The sequence below is a fragment of the Stegostoma tigrinum genome, unplaced genomic scaffold (assembly GCF_030684315.1).
Source record: "Stegostoma tigrinum isolate sSteTig4 unplaced genomic scaffold, sSteTig4.hap1 scaffold_89, whole genome shotgun sequence".
NCBI classification, from domain to species: Eukaryota; Metazoa; Chordata; class Chondrichthyes; order Orectolobiformes; family Stegostomatidae; genus Stegostoma; species Stegostoma tigrinum.
Genome location: NW_026728814.1, coordinates 1,234,814 through 1,247,522, shown reverse-complemented (window position 1 = coordinate 1,247,522; position 12,709 = coordinate 1,234,814). Strand labels below are relative to the sequence as shown.

At 50.1% G+C, this 12,709-nt stretch overlaps 1 non-coding gene across 1 annotated transcript; it reads right to left on the bottom strand.

The window, feature by feature from the left end:
* Window positions 1-311: 311 nt before the first annotated feature.
* trnak-cuu (transfer RNA lysine (anticodon CUU)) lies at window positions 312-384 on the bottom strand. The gene has a single exon. It is a non-coding gene; the product is annotated as a tRNA-Lys (tRNA).
* Between the last annotated feature and the right edge of the window lie 12,325 nt (window positions 385-12,709).

Here is a 12,709-nt window from a genome sequence, read left to right as displayed (position 1 = left end):
TTTCACATGGAGCTGCCCAGGACGTGACCATTGTCAGTTTGTGACTTCGAACAATCTTATTGGTGCAGGGTTGGAGTTGCGTTAACGCCTTTGCAAGTCCTGTCATTTATTACACAAGCGGCTGCACGTCCAAAACGATCTCTGCGATTTCCAGTGAAGTGGAATCAAATTTCACTGCGAAACTGGAAACCAGGATTTTCACAGCAGCAGAAGTGCAGTCATGTTTTCAGCATAGCTGCAGCTGCTCGTTTCACTGATAACGTTGGAAAGCTATGCTTCATCACAGAAAGCAAAGCAGCAAGAAGCTACGACGCCCAGCGTGGGGCTCGAACCGACGATGCTGAGATTAAGAGTCTCACGCTCTACCAACTGAGCTAGCCAGGCTTGACTTGATTGTCTTGTTATTTATCTAAAATCCTTATTTTCCCTTTTCACACCAAAGCCCCTGCAACCTCATTTCAATGTGCCCAAGATGATCCACCTCGAACATCACAAGTTCCCAGTTTATTCTGCTCAATCGCAAATAATATCATTTACATCTTCCACTTTTCAGCTGTTACTCCTTCAGACCATAATAACCCATTTTCATTTAACATTCAAAATTCATATTTTAATGTCCGTGCCCTCATCCTTCAGCTGCCCATGTGACTGTATGTCACTCTGGGATGGTGAATCTGCTGCAATAAACCCAGTGATTTCTGTTACAGATTGTGTGAGATGTGTGTCTGTCTGCCCAGTCTCACTTAATACTTTCAGCACTTTGTTTGATCAGTACATCAGCAACTTCTGTAGCTTCGCATTTGGGGGCTGGATTTTCACACTTCAGTTAAAAACTATTCAAAGATCAAGAAGAATCTGCTGCACACCTTGTGAAATGTCATTTTTCACAGGAGAAGAGACGTTCATAGGGAGTGTCAGTTAAGTTTTCCCAAGTGGAGCTAAGAGAAAATTCCACTCACTCGGAGATTGTGTCAATGGTGCTCTGGGATTTACTGAGCGGGAGAAATCTTCCTTTTTTTTTTCTTGATCCTGTGCTTGGTGGATGGAGAAGATTGGCCCTGGTTGTAGGATCTTGCCTGTCAAGGATGTGCAGCAAGCGGCTGATTGAAGATGCAGTGGCCATGGACAGTGTGATGACAAAATCCTGCTGCTTATCCCAGTCTCACTGAGCGTGGAGCTGGGGAAGACACGATCGTTGATGGGTTTGTTTGATTCCAAATCTCTTCATAAACTTCGATTAACTAAATGCAGGTACATAGTTGGTTTAATTGTCGGATCACAATGTTGAGAATAACTGCTTTGAAACCTGGATGTCTGAGGTCTGACTAGAAAACAGTGGAGCTGACAAAGTTTCGAAGCTATCTCCTGAAGGCATAATCCCGATTGACGATCTTCTGTATCACTGGAAACATCACAGGGTAGTAAAATAAAAGAAGCTGGGCTCTTGGGTAGCCTTGAAACACCAATCTTTCTCTCAATAACTGAATGCACTGGCTAATTGCAAAACTGAAGCTATTGGCATGAAGCTTTGCCGAAGCTCCTAATGCAGGGAGCCAGTCTCGTTGCATAGCTGGAGGTCTCTCGGTTTTCAGCTCCAATCTCCAGTTTATGTGTGATGCTTACATGCATTAGAGTTGTGGAGTTAGCATGAACATGAGCAACAATGGTAACATTCACAGTGTGAACAACCAGCAAAGATACCGCCTCACAAAGCAGGGACCATTGAATTGAAGCAGTGCCGGTGAGTGAGTTTTACTGGCAAAGAAAACACATTTGACATCAGGAGTCTGCTTCAGGATCTCCTCTTTTACTGCTGGATTCATCATAAAGTTCCTTTCTGCTCTTTCACAAGCACTTCTGCTTCACCTTTACTTGTATTCTCATCTCTTCATTCCCAGTTTGGCAGGAATAACGAGGTGAGGCAGGATAAACTGCATCCTTACCGGGAATGTGGTGGTCTTGGCACAGAGACCACAAGCCAATCCCTCTCATTCTCTGGTGTCATCAATCAAACATTTTACACCAACAGTAAAGACAATCGCAATAATCCTATAATTGTGGCATTGTTTTTTTTTCCTGGTGGATTAGGAATTCCAATTTAAATTCTGGAGATTCATAATCTTTTGAGACAAAAAATGTCTCCTTACCTCAGCCATAACAAAAGACACATTATCTGAGGAATGTAAGTCCAGTACAAAACATCCCATTCTCAGAGTGTCTCCGAATGTCAGACTTTACACAGAGCATAAACAGGAAATGAGGGGTATATACAGATGGACTGTCAGATAATGTGAAAGACGGCCAGGTGGATACACAGAGACAAAGAGAGAGATAAATAGAAGCATACTGTGGTAGACACTGGAAGGACCAATTCTCCACTTCACATGGCTGCTGACAGAAAAGAAAAAAAAACAGAGGATCTCATTACCTCAGGGCAACAGAAGGGGCATTAGTGCTGTTTAAAGTTCAAAAGTTAATGCTGGTAAGCTAAGGAGCAAGTGTGATTTTGATAAATAGATGATTCAAAAGATAAAGTTAACAATGTCTCCCAGCATATTACTATAGAAACACAGTTAACCTGGCAGTGACGAATGGTCAGTGGATCCGAAATGTTTCCCTCTGCAGATATTACCATGCTTGCTGAGTTTCTCTTTGGGTTACTGTTTTTGTGTCAGATTTGTTTTATCTTAAATGATAACTTTTGGGACAAAACAGAGCGGGTGTCAGCTCCTGAAAAAATCAGTCAGAAGCGCTATCACCAACATAGAGTAGTACTACAGAGCTTCCATTCCCTTACGGGGAAATCGGTCTCAGGCCGCAGCGGCGAAAGTGCCAAATGCTAACCACTAGTCCACCAGGGAACGCGACTGAAAAGATTGTGTCTTTGCTTCGTGATCTGCTTTTGCGTTTTCATGTGTGATCACTTTCGCTGCAGATCGGTTTTGCCATCTCCGATTTTCTTTTTGCAGCATGTATCCTGGTGGCTAGCGTTTTGCCCGTTTGTCCAATGTAGTGCTTGTCACAGTTCTTGCAAGGTATTTTGTAAATGACATTCGTTTTGCTCGTTGTCTGTCTAGGGTCTTTTAAGTTCATTAGTTGCTGTTTTAGTGTGTTGGTTGGTTTGTGGGCTACCCTGATGCCAAGAGGTCCGAGTAGTCTGGCAGTCATTTCAGAAATGTCTTTAATGTAGGGGAGAGTGGTTATGGTTTCTGAGCCTGTTTTGTCTGTTTGTTTGGGTTTGTTGCTGAGGAATCGGCGGACTGTGTTCATTGGGTACCCGTTCTTTTTGAATACGCTGTATAGGTGATTTTCTTCTGCTCTTCGTAGTTCCTCTGTGCTGCACAGTGTGCAGTGGCTCGTTGGAATAATGTTCTAACGCAGCTTCGTTTGTGGGTGTTGGGATGGTTGCTCCTGTAGTTCAGTGTTTGGTCTGTATGTGTTGTTTTCCTGTAGACGCTGGTTTGAAGTTCCCCATTGGCTGTTCGCTCTACTGTGACATCTAGGAATGGCAGTTTGCTGTTGTTTTCCTCCTCTTTTGTGAATGTTATGCCAGTAAGGGTATTATTGATGGTCTTGAAGGTTTCCTCTAATTTGTTTCGTTTAGTGATGACAAAGGTGTCATCCACGTAACAGACCCAAAGTTTGGGTTGGATGATTGGCAGAGCTGTTTGTTCGAGTTTCTGCATTACTGCCTCTGCTAAGAACCCTGATATCGGAGATACAATGCGTGAACCGTTGGTTTGTCTGTAGGTTTTGTTATTGAAAATGAAGTGGGTGGTGAGGCACAGGTCCACTAGCTTGATGATGTTGTCCTTGCTGATGAGGTTGGTGGTGTCTGGTGTATGTGTCTTCTGTTCTTCTCATAATACTGCAGTCAGTGTTTCTTTGGCCAGGTTTTTTCTTGCAAGAACTGTGACAAACACTACATTGGACAAACTGGCAGAAAGCTAGCCACCAGGATACATGAACATCAACTAGCCACAAAACGACATGACCCACTATCACTCGTATCCTTACACACAGATGAGGAAGGACACCACTTTGATTGGGACAACACATCCATCCTAGGACAAGCCAAACAGAGACATGCACGAGAATTCCGAGAAGCATGGCATTCCAACCAGAACTCCATCAACAAACACATTGATCTGGAGCCCATCTACCATCCTCTGAGAAAAAAAAACAGGAAATGACATCACCAACCCAAGGAAGCCTGAACATATAAATAGAAAGCAGGACATGACACCAGGGCTTCACCCGAGGCCCACTGATCATGTTAACTAGAATGGCAACAAAACGTCTGGGAACAAACCTTCCAGCTCAGCGAACCAGCTTACATCCGGTAAAAATAAAGACCCATTCTTTTGTGGGCCGAGAGGAGGACAGTGTGACTGTGTTGGAGGTGGAAGGAAGACGTCGGGTTGGCTGTGCACCCTTGCAACCGGTGGATCTTAATGCTGGCTTCAGCCTAGCGCTGGGTCAGGGGAGCAGCCAACCTGCAACGATGGCTGCGACGAGTGCTCATGCCCTGGGTCAGGGGGCCCGGAACACCATCCGTGTTTCCGTGAAGAAGGTGGATGAAGGTGCACCTGTGGACCGCAACTTCTTCGTGAAGAGGGTCCTGTTGGACTGTTGTGGGTTCACTGCTGCGGACATTTACTGCCTGCAGGATTTCACTGGAGGAGGTTTATATGATGTAACCTTCAGGAGTGCCAAGCTTTGTGAGCGCTTCCTGGAGTTTTTCAAGCAGAAAGGAGGTAAGGGTCCCCTCTCTGTACTGACCACTGTCAGTGATGTCAGTGCAGAGGAGCCGTATGGTGACTGTACACATGTACAACCCGCATGTGCCAGCAGTTGATGTCCTGACCTTCCTCAGAAGGTATGTGAACGTGGAAGGGGAAAGAACCAACATCATGGACCCTTCAGGATCTGGACCAGTAAGAGGCAGGTCAAGGTGATGCTGAGGAAGGACGTGGATGGGAACATCATACACCCACCATCCAGCGTCGCGATCGGTGGGAGCAAAGGCTACCTGACCTACGCAGGGCAACGTAAAGTGTACCAGGCCTGTGGTAGGTCAGGTCACGTGGCGGCCGACTGCAAAGCCACCATCTGCAGGGAGGAGGGACACTTTGCGAACGATTGCCCACAAGAAAAAAAGCTGCAACCTTTGCGGGGAAGCGGCCCACATCTATTAGGGCATGCCCGCATCAGGGGAACACCTATGCCCAGGTCGCCAGCAGGGGCAATGCGGGGCGAGCCCCCCCGGAGGAGGGGACGGCACCAGGCCCCTGCAAGGACCCCGCTAGTGTGCAGGAGAGCCAGGTCGTGCAGGCGGGCCCAGACCTGCAGGATGGAACCGAGGCCAGCAAAGCGCCTCTGCAGGCTCTGCTCCCCCCGGACAACCCGGAGTCGATGGAGGAGGCGACAGGTGACCCAAGGGAGTGGACGACGGTCCGGAAAGCGAGGAGGAAGGTGTGCCGGTGGGCCCTGGCACCGCAGCCATCAGGCAGGAAGAGGCAGCTACAGGGGGTAAGATTCGGAGGGGGCCCGCCCAAAGCAGAAGCTAAAGATCTCAAGGGAGAAGGAAAGCAGCACACTGCTTCCAGGTGATGGGAGGCGCCCTGAGGCTCCCACCGACACCCAGCCACGCGCCGCTTTGGCCCTGGAGGCCCCCCCCGAACCTTCAGGCGGGAAGCAGGAAGCAGTGTGTCCCCAGCCTGACCCAGAGCTGGACTCTCCTGACTCCATACCCCCGACGGGGGGATGCCACCCGGAGGGCAGCATGGACGGTTTCCTGAACCTGGAGAGCGTCCAGCAGTTAGCCCGGGCAATGGGCATGAAGGGACAGATGGAGGGGCTGGATCTTGGAATCGGGGTGGGTACTGCGGTCACTGCGGGTACGAGTTGCGAGCATTAACGTGCGCAGGGTCAAGTCCACCGCAAGATGTGTGTCCACGTCGGCCTACCTGACCACCGTCAAGGCAGACCTCCTGTTTCTGCAGGAGTACAGGATACCGCAGCTCAGCAGGTACAGGAAATGGTCAGGTGCCTGGACCTGTGGGCCTTCGATCTGGTCGGGGGGAAGCGACTGTTGCTCCCTGGGCCTGGCTATTCTGCTGCGGGGGCGCAAGCTCATCATCTCTCAAGTTCAGGAGGTGGTGGGGTCGCGTCTCCTAGTGGCTGACGTCACCTATAGGAACGCTCCCCTGAGGCTGATCAACGCGTACGCCCCAGCAGTACGGAGTGAGCGGTTGGCCGTCCTGCAGCGGCTTCCACCCCTGCTGGCTACGTCCAGGCCGGTCATCCTAGGCGGAGACTTCAACTGCATCATCGATGCAGATGGAACATCCGGCATGGGGACAGTAGGTGGGGGGGGGGGGGGGGGGGGGGTGGGGGTGGGGGGGGGGGGAGTCAACCGGACGTCACGTCCAGATTCCTGGTGGGCACGGTGAAGGACGCCAAGCTGATCGATGTCTTCAACACCCCTGCAGACGGAGCGCAGTGGAGATGCACCTGGTCGCGGCCAGACGGGTCTATCCGCTCAAGGATAGACTTCCTGTTTGCGTCACGGACGTTCTCGGTCAGGTCCACCGGCGTCGAGCCGATGTTCTTCTCTGACCACTGCTTCCTGCTGGCCGACTGTCACTTACAGGACGACCAGCAGGCCGACAAGGGGACGTGGAAGCTCAACACAACTCTGTTGACCCCAGAGAACTTCAAGGAGCTTAAGAGGGAGTACGCTGGTTGGAGAACCGTGAAACCCCTGAGTCTCTGGGCGACTGGTGGGAGACGGTGAAGGAGAACATCAAGAGGTTCTTTGTCCTCAAGGGCGTTCGGAAGGCGAGAGAGGGGTGGGGAAATCTGTCGTGACTCCAGAAGAGGATGCAGAACCTGCTCCTCCTGCAGTCAATGGGGGTCGATTTCACAGAGAACCTCCGCGAGGTGAGGGGCCAGCAAGCCTCGCTCTTCGCCGCAGAGGCCTCCAAGATTATCTTGCGGTCCAGGGTCCACTCCGTGGAGCAGGCTGAGACGTGTTCGCGTTTCTTCTTTCAGAAGGTGCACAAAGAGAGCGCTGTGCTTAGCCGGCTGAAGGAGGACGACGGCTCGGTGATGTCGTCTCGGCCCCACATTTTGAGGATCAGCAGATCCTTCTATGCCGGACTGTACAACACGAAGCCCACGGACAGCATGGCCTCCGAGTCGTTCCTGTCGTCTATCACAGAGGTCTTAGACGATGGCACGAGGGAGTGGCTGGGCCGGCCAATATCCCTGAACGAGCTGACCAGAGCCCTCAAGTCCTTTGAGAGGAATAAGACTCCCAGGAGCGAAGGCTTACCGGTTGAGCTGTATTCCACTCTGTGGGACCTGGTCGGCCAGGACCTGCTGTAAGTGTACGATAGAGCGCTTCGGGCAGGGGAAATGTGCAAGTCCATGAGGAAGGGCATCATCACCCTCATTTACAAGAGGAAGGGGGAAGAGGGAAGAAATGAAGAATTGGAGTCCCATTTCACTATTGAACGTGGACGACAAAATCCTGGCCAAGGTCAGAGCCAACCAGGGCAGGTCTGTCCTGGAGTCGGTGATTGCCCCTGACCAAACCCGTGCTGTGCCGGGCAGGAAGCGCGCCGGGAGCCTCACGCTCATCAGGGATATGATCGCCTACGTGCAGGACAGGCGGGTGGACACCTGCCTCGTCAACCTGGACCAGGAGAACATGAGGGACGTCCTCTCCAAATTGGGGTTCGGGGAGGGCATCCACAACAGGATCCGGCTGCTCTACACCGACATTGTTAGCGCAGTCTCGATGAACGGGTGGGAATCGGACAGTTTTCCCCGTCAGATCTGGAGTCAGGCAGGGCTGCCCGCTCTCTCCTGCCTTGTTTGTGTGCTGTGTGGAGCCCATCGCCGCATCCATCAAGAAGGACGTGAGCCTGAAGGTCGTGACTATCCCAGGCAGCGGAGGCCTTCAGGTCAGGACCTCCCTGTACATGGACGATGTTGCCGTCTTCTGCACCGATCGTCCGTCGGTGAGTAGGCTGTTGGACATCTGTGGCCAGTTTGAACTGGCTTTGGGTGCCCAAGTCAATTGGGGTAAGAGCGAGGCCATGTTCTTTGGGAACTTCATCCCCTTCACCGTCAGGACAGACTACCTGAAGGTGCTGGATGTTTGGTTCGGTGGAGCTGGGGCGTGCACTAAGACTTGGGAGGACCGTATCACCAAACAGAAGCAGACGCTGGGCAGGTGGACGCTTCGGTCCCTCTCCATCACGGGTAAGAACCTGGTTGTCAGGTGCGAGGGGCTTTTGGTACTGTTGTATGTGGCGCAGGCCTGGCCTATTCCCTGGACCTGCACCGCTGCGGTCACCCGGTCCATCTTCCACTTCATTTGGGGGTCGAGGATTGACCGGGTCCACAGGGACACCATGTGCAAAGTCCCAGAAAATGGGAGAAAGGGCGTACCGAATGCCACCCTCGCCCTGATGGCTACCTGTGTGTGCGGCTGCATCAAGCTGTGCGTAGATCCTCAGGACGCAAACACCAAGTGGCACTACTTACTGAGGTTCTACCTGTACTCAGTGTTGCAAAGGATGGGCTTGGCCTCGTTGCCGCAGAACGCTCCGAGTAGTTGGACCGTCCCCTACCACCTGTCCTTCGTGGAGAAATTTTTGAAGGGAAACACCTTTGACCACAAGGTCATCAGGTAGTGGTCAGCACGTAGTAACCTCGAAACCCTTCGGGAAAAGGAGAGGGTGGATCCCGTCGTGTGGTTCCACATGCAGACTGCCGAAGTCGTTTGGCAGAATGCCTCATTGCCAGAACTTTCAAACAAGCATAAGGACATTGCTTGGCTGGCAGTGAGAGGGGTTCTGCCAGGGAGATCCTTTATGCATGCCCGGAATCTCTGCGCCACCGCACGCTGCCCTCGAGGTGGCTGCGGGGGTGACGAGACTGTGGATCATCTCCTTCTGGAGTGTGCCTCTGCGCAGGAGGTCTGGAAGGGGATGCAGTGGTATTTGCCGAGGTTTGTCCCGAGCAGCTCCGTGACGCGTGACTCCGTGCTCTACAGGCTGTTTCCCGTGAGGCACACCGAGACCAACATCAACCGCGCCTGGAGGACCATCAATGCGGTGAAAGACGCTGTTCGGTCTGCCCACAACTTTCCGGTCTGCCAGCTGAAAGAACTGACCCCGACCGTGTTTTGCAGACTGGCGCACTCCAAGGTCCAGGACTACGTGCTGAGGGACGCGCTAAAGCTTGGGGCAGCCGCCGCCAAGGTGCGGTGGGAAAAGACCACCGTATGAAACCCCTTGTCCAGAATAGAAAAAAAAAGGGCCCTATCTGGTATCAGAGATAATGGGAACTGCAGATGTTGGAGAATCCAAGATAATAAAATGTGAGGCTGGATGAACACAGCAGGCCGAGCAGCATCTCAGGAGCACAAAAGCTGACGTTTCGGGCCGAGACCCTTGGGTCTCGGCCCGAAACGTCAGCTTTTGTGCTCCTGAGATGCTGCTCGGCCTGCTGTGTTCATCCAGCCTCACATTTTATTATCTTGGGCCCTATCTGGTAACTGTGCCCAGCTGGCGCCTTCCCCAACTGGTCAGGGGGCCAATGCGGACTGTGCGGGGAGACGACTGCCGGGGTATTTTCTTTGCTTTTTTTTTCTTCTTTGTTTTGTTTTTTTCCTTTAGTTGGTGTACGTACCCCCGGGTAACCCGGAGCGGCTTGCATGACTGGGTAGGTGTATAAATATGTTTTATTTTGTACATCTTATGAATAAAGTATATTTTTTTAAATTCAAAAAGCGCGACGAAACGTGTGAAAATGAACCTTCCAGCTCGGTGAGCAAACTTACATCCAGTCTTGTTGTCTATTCGAAAACGTAATACCATGCCACAACTACCACAAAACATGGCATTGGACAGACAGAAAGGAAATTAGCCATCAGAATATGTGAACATCAGCTAGCAGCAAAATGGCACAATGAATTCTCCTTAATATCTGTGCATTCAGACAATGAAGGCCGTCAATTTAACTGAGGCTAAGTGGCCACAGTAGCCCACGTCAAACACAGACATGAATGGAAATTCCCGGAGGCATGATTCTCCATCCATACTTCAAATCAACAAATTTATAGAATTGGACCCTATTTACAAACCCATACAGATCAAAACTAGAAATGACAGTACTCACCATAATGGACTGGACAGCATAAATTCCCAGCACAGTAGAATAACATTGCTTCAAAGGCTGTCTCCAGGCACGGTGACAAAACTCCTGAACAAACATAAGCCAGGTCAGTGAGCAAGTCAACAGACTTATCCACAACCCGAGCTATTGATCTTTGCCAATACTTTAGACTACATTTTTTATTCTGTCCCACTGGAGAACATTTCTTGTAACTCACAAAACTGCTACTTCAAAGTAACATCAAAAAAAAGTCCAAATGAATGCGTTGATGAGGGGAGTTCTGGCCAGTCATGTAGATGTGGGTATCACCTGATGCATGGAGAGTGCTTTCTGACCAGAGCTGTAGCAGATGACTGTCAGATGCACAGACAGACTGGGCAAATAGATTCACATCAGAGCTCACATCTCCCAGCCTGGGAATCTGAGGCGGTGCTCAGACATTCAAGTAATGAGCCTCAATATCAGCTCAGCAAGATCTCACAATTGCATTTGCAGATACAAACTATTTTGTTTTACAATTTCATGATGCAATCAGGAACATCCACGATACAAAAAGTAACCTCCTTCTCACTCCACACCCTTTCTACCTCGGTACCATCCTACAGGTAATATACACTCCCCGATCTCTAACATTCTGCAGGATCCCACCTTTTCCTACATTTGCACTATTCCCCCATGTCTGCAAATGTCCCTTTCTCTGGAACATGTCCAGGTTCTATAACCTTCCTATCTCTGAAACATCCCCAGAACAGCATCAGAGGTAAATGGAGGTGATTGAGATCGGGATGATTTTGTGCAAATGAGAATTTTACATAAATACGGAGGGTTGCAATCACAGGAAGGGGTTTCAGGGAGCTAAAAAGCATGTGATCTGAATGCAGTAATATAAATAGAAAGGGTTGTCAGGAGCAGAGGAGACTACACAGACGTCAATAGATGTCAAGTTTGGGAAGGCTGTGCTAAGTGGACGAGATGTCATAGGTAGACAGGACCTTAGAACTAAGAGGAGGTCACATCAAGACAAAGAGATGCAGGGGCTGCATGAGTTCATAGACAGAGGGAAGTTAGGAGGGCTGGAGCAGTTTGCAGGGATAAGGATGCTTATAGGATGGCAGTGCTTTACACTAACAGGGAATGTTTTATGGAATGGTGCATTGTACACAGAAAATAGGATCCAAAACAGAAATGGACGCATATAGCGACTGAAGAAATGTACAGATGAAGCAAGACTTAGCTTCTGGAATTTAGATAGATGGGAAGGCTGGAGTCCAAAAGTGTCTTCAAAGAGACAGAAACAGCAATAGGGGCTGGAGACAGTCATACAGATAAAGTAGCATTGAACAAACTGGATAGGTTCCTGAGACACGGAGGGTTGTAGGGGTGGGTGAAATTTGCATTGACAGGGGTGGAAGAGCTATCTACAGAGAGGGGGACATTTTTAAGCTACAGTAATAGGGAACACATTGCAGCATTACACAAAGAGACAGTGTTTGAGATGCTGGTTTACAAAGAATGGCAGGGGTCTAGGCAGGGGAGGAGCAAACAGTGAAATGGAACATTGCAACGGCTAGAGAAAGTGTACAGAGTGTAGGGAGATTTATTGGGCCTAGGGGAGGTTAGAAAGACTGTGGGCTGCAGAGTTTGCAGGGACTGGAGGAGGCCTGACAGATGGGGAGTGAGACAGGGGCTGGAGGACTTTACTGGAGATAGGCGGTTGCAGGAAAATGAGGAGTTTACAGATAGAAAGGAGGGCAACAGAGGCTGGTTCAGATTGCATAGACAGGGTGGGTTGGTCAACTACAGAGCATCATACAGACAGGTTTAAAGGGGCAGGAAAAGGTCACAGAGATAGGGAAAGTTTCAATGTTGTAAGCGGTATGAGCATGTGGGACGAAGTCACAGAGGCAGGGGTGGCTATAGGGATTGGAGGAGCACACGGAGGTCGGGACACTGGAGGAGAAAATGTTACACAATAGGGAGAATTCCAGCAGCTAAAGATAAAGAAAACTTGGAAGGCTATTGGGCTGCAGGAGGAAACAGACCGTGAGTACTGCAGGTACTGGAGCAGGTTTGAGAGATAGGCAATATTCTGCAGTCTAAGAAAGTTCCAGTGATCAGAGGCTGTGTAAGTTACACAGACAGGGAGGATAGTAGGAGCCAGAGGTGGTTATGGAGAGAGGCAGTGTTACACTGAAACAGAGGGAAAAAAGGTTAGGTGTAGGCTATTCAGCCCCATGGGCCTGCTCCACTCTTCAATCAGATCACAGCTGATCATTTAGCTCAGTTCCCTCTTCCTGCTTTCTCCACATATGGAAACTGTCATGACTGGAGCAATCTACAACGATAGGGAGCATTGGAGTGACTGGAGTTACAGAGATAAAGAGAGCTGTGGAGCACTGTCGAAGTTAAAGAGGCAGGGAGAGTCATTCAGCCTGGAGAAGATTACAATGTTACACAGAGGTGTACAGGCTGAAAGAGGTGACAAAACTGCAGGTATGTAGGGGTTAGAGGAGGT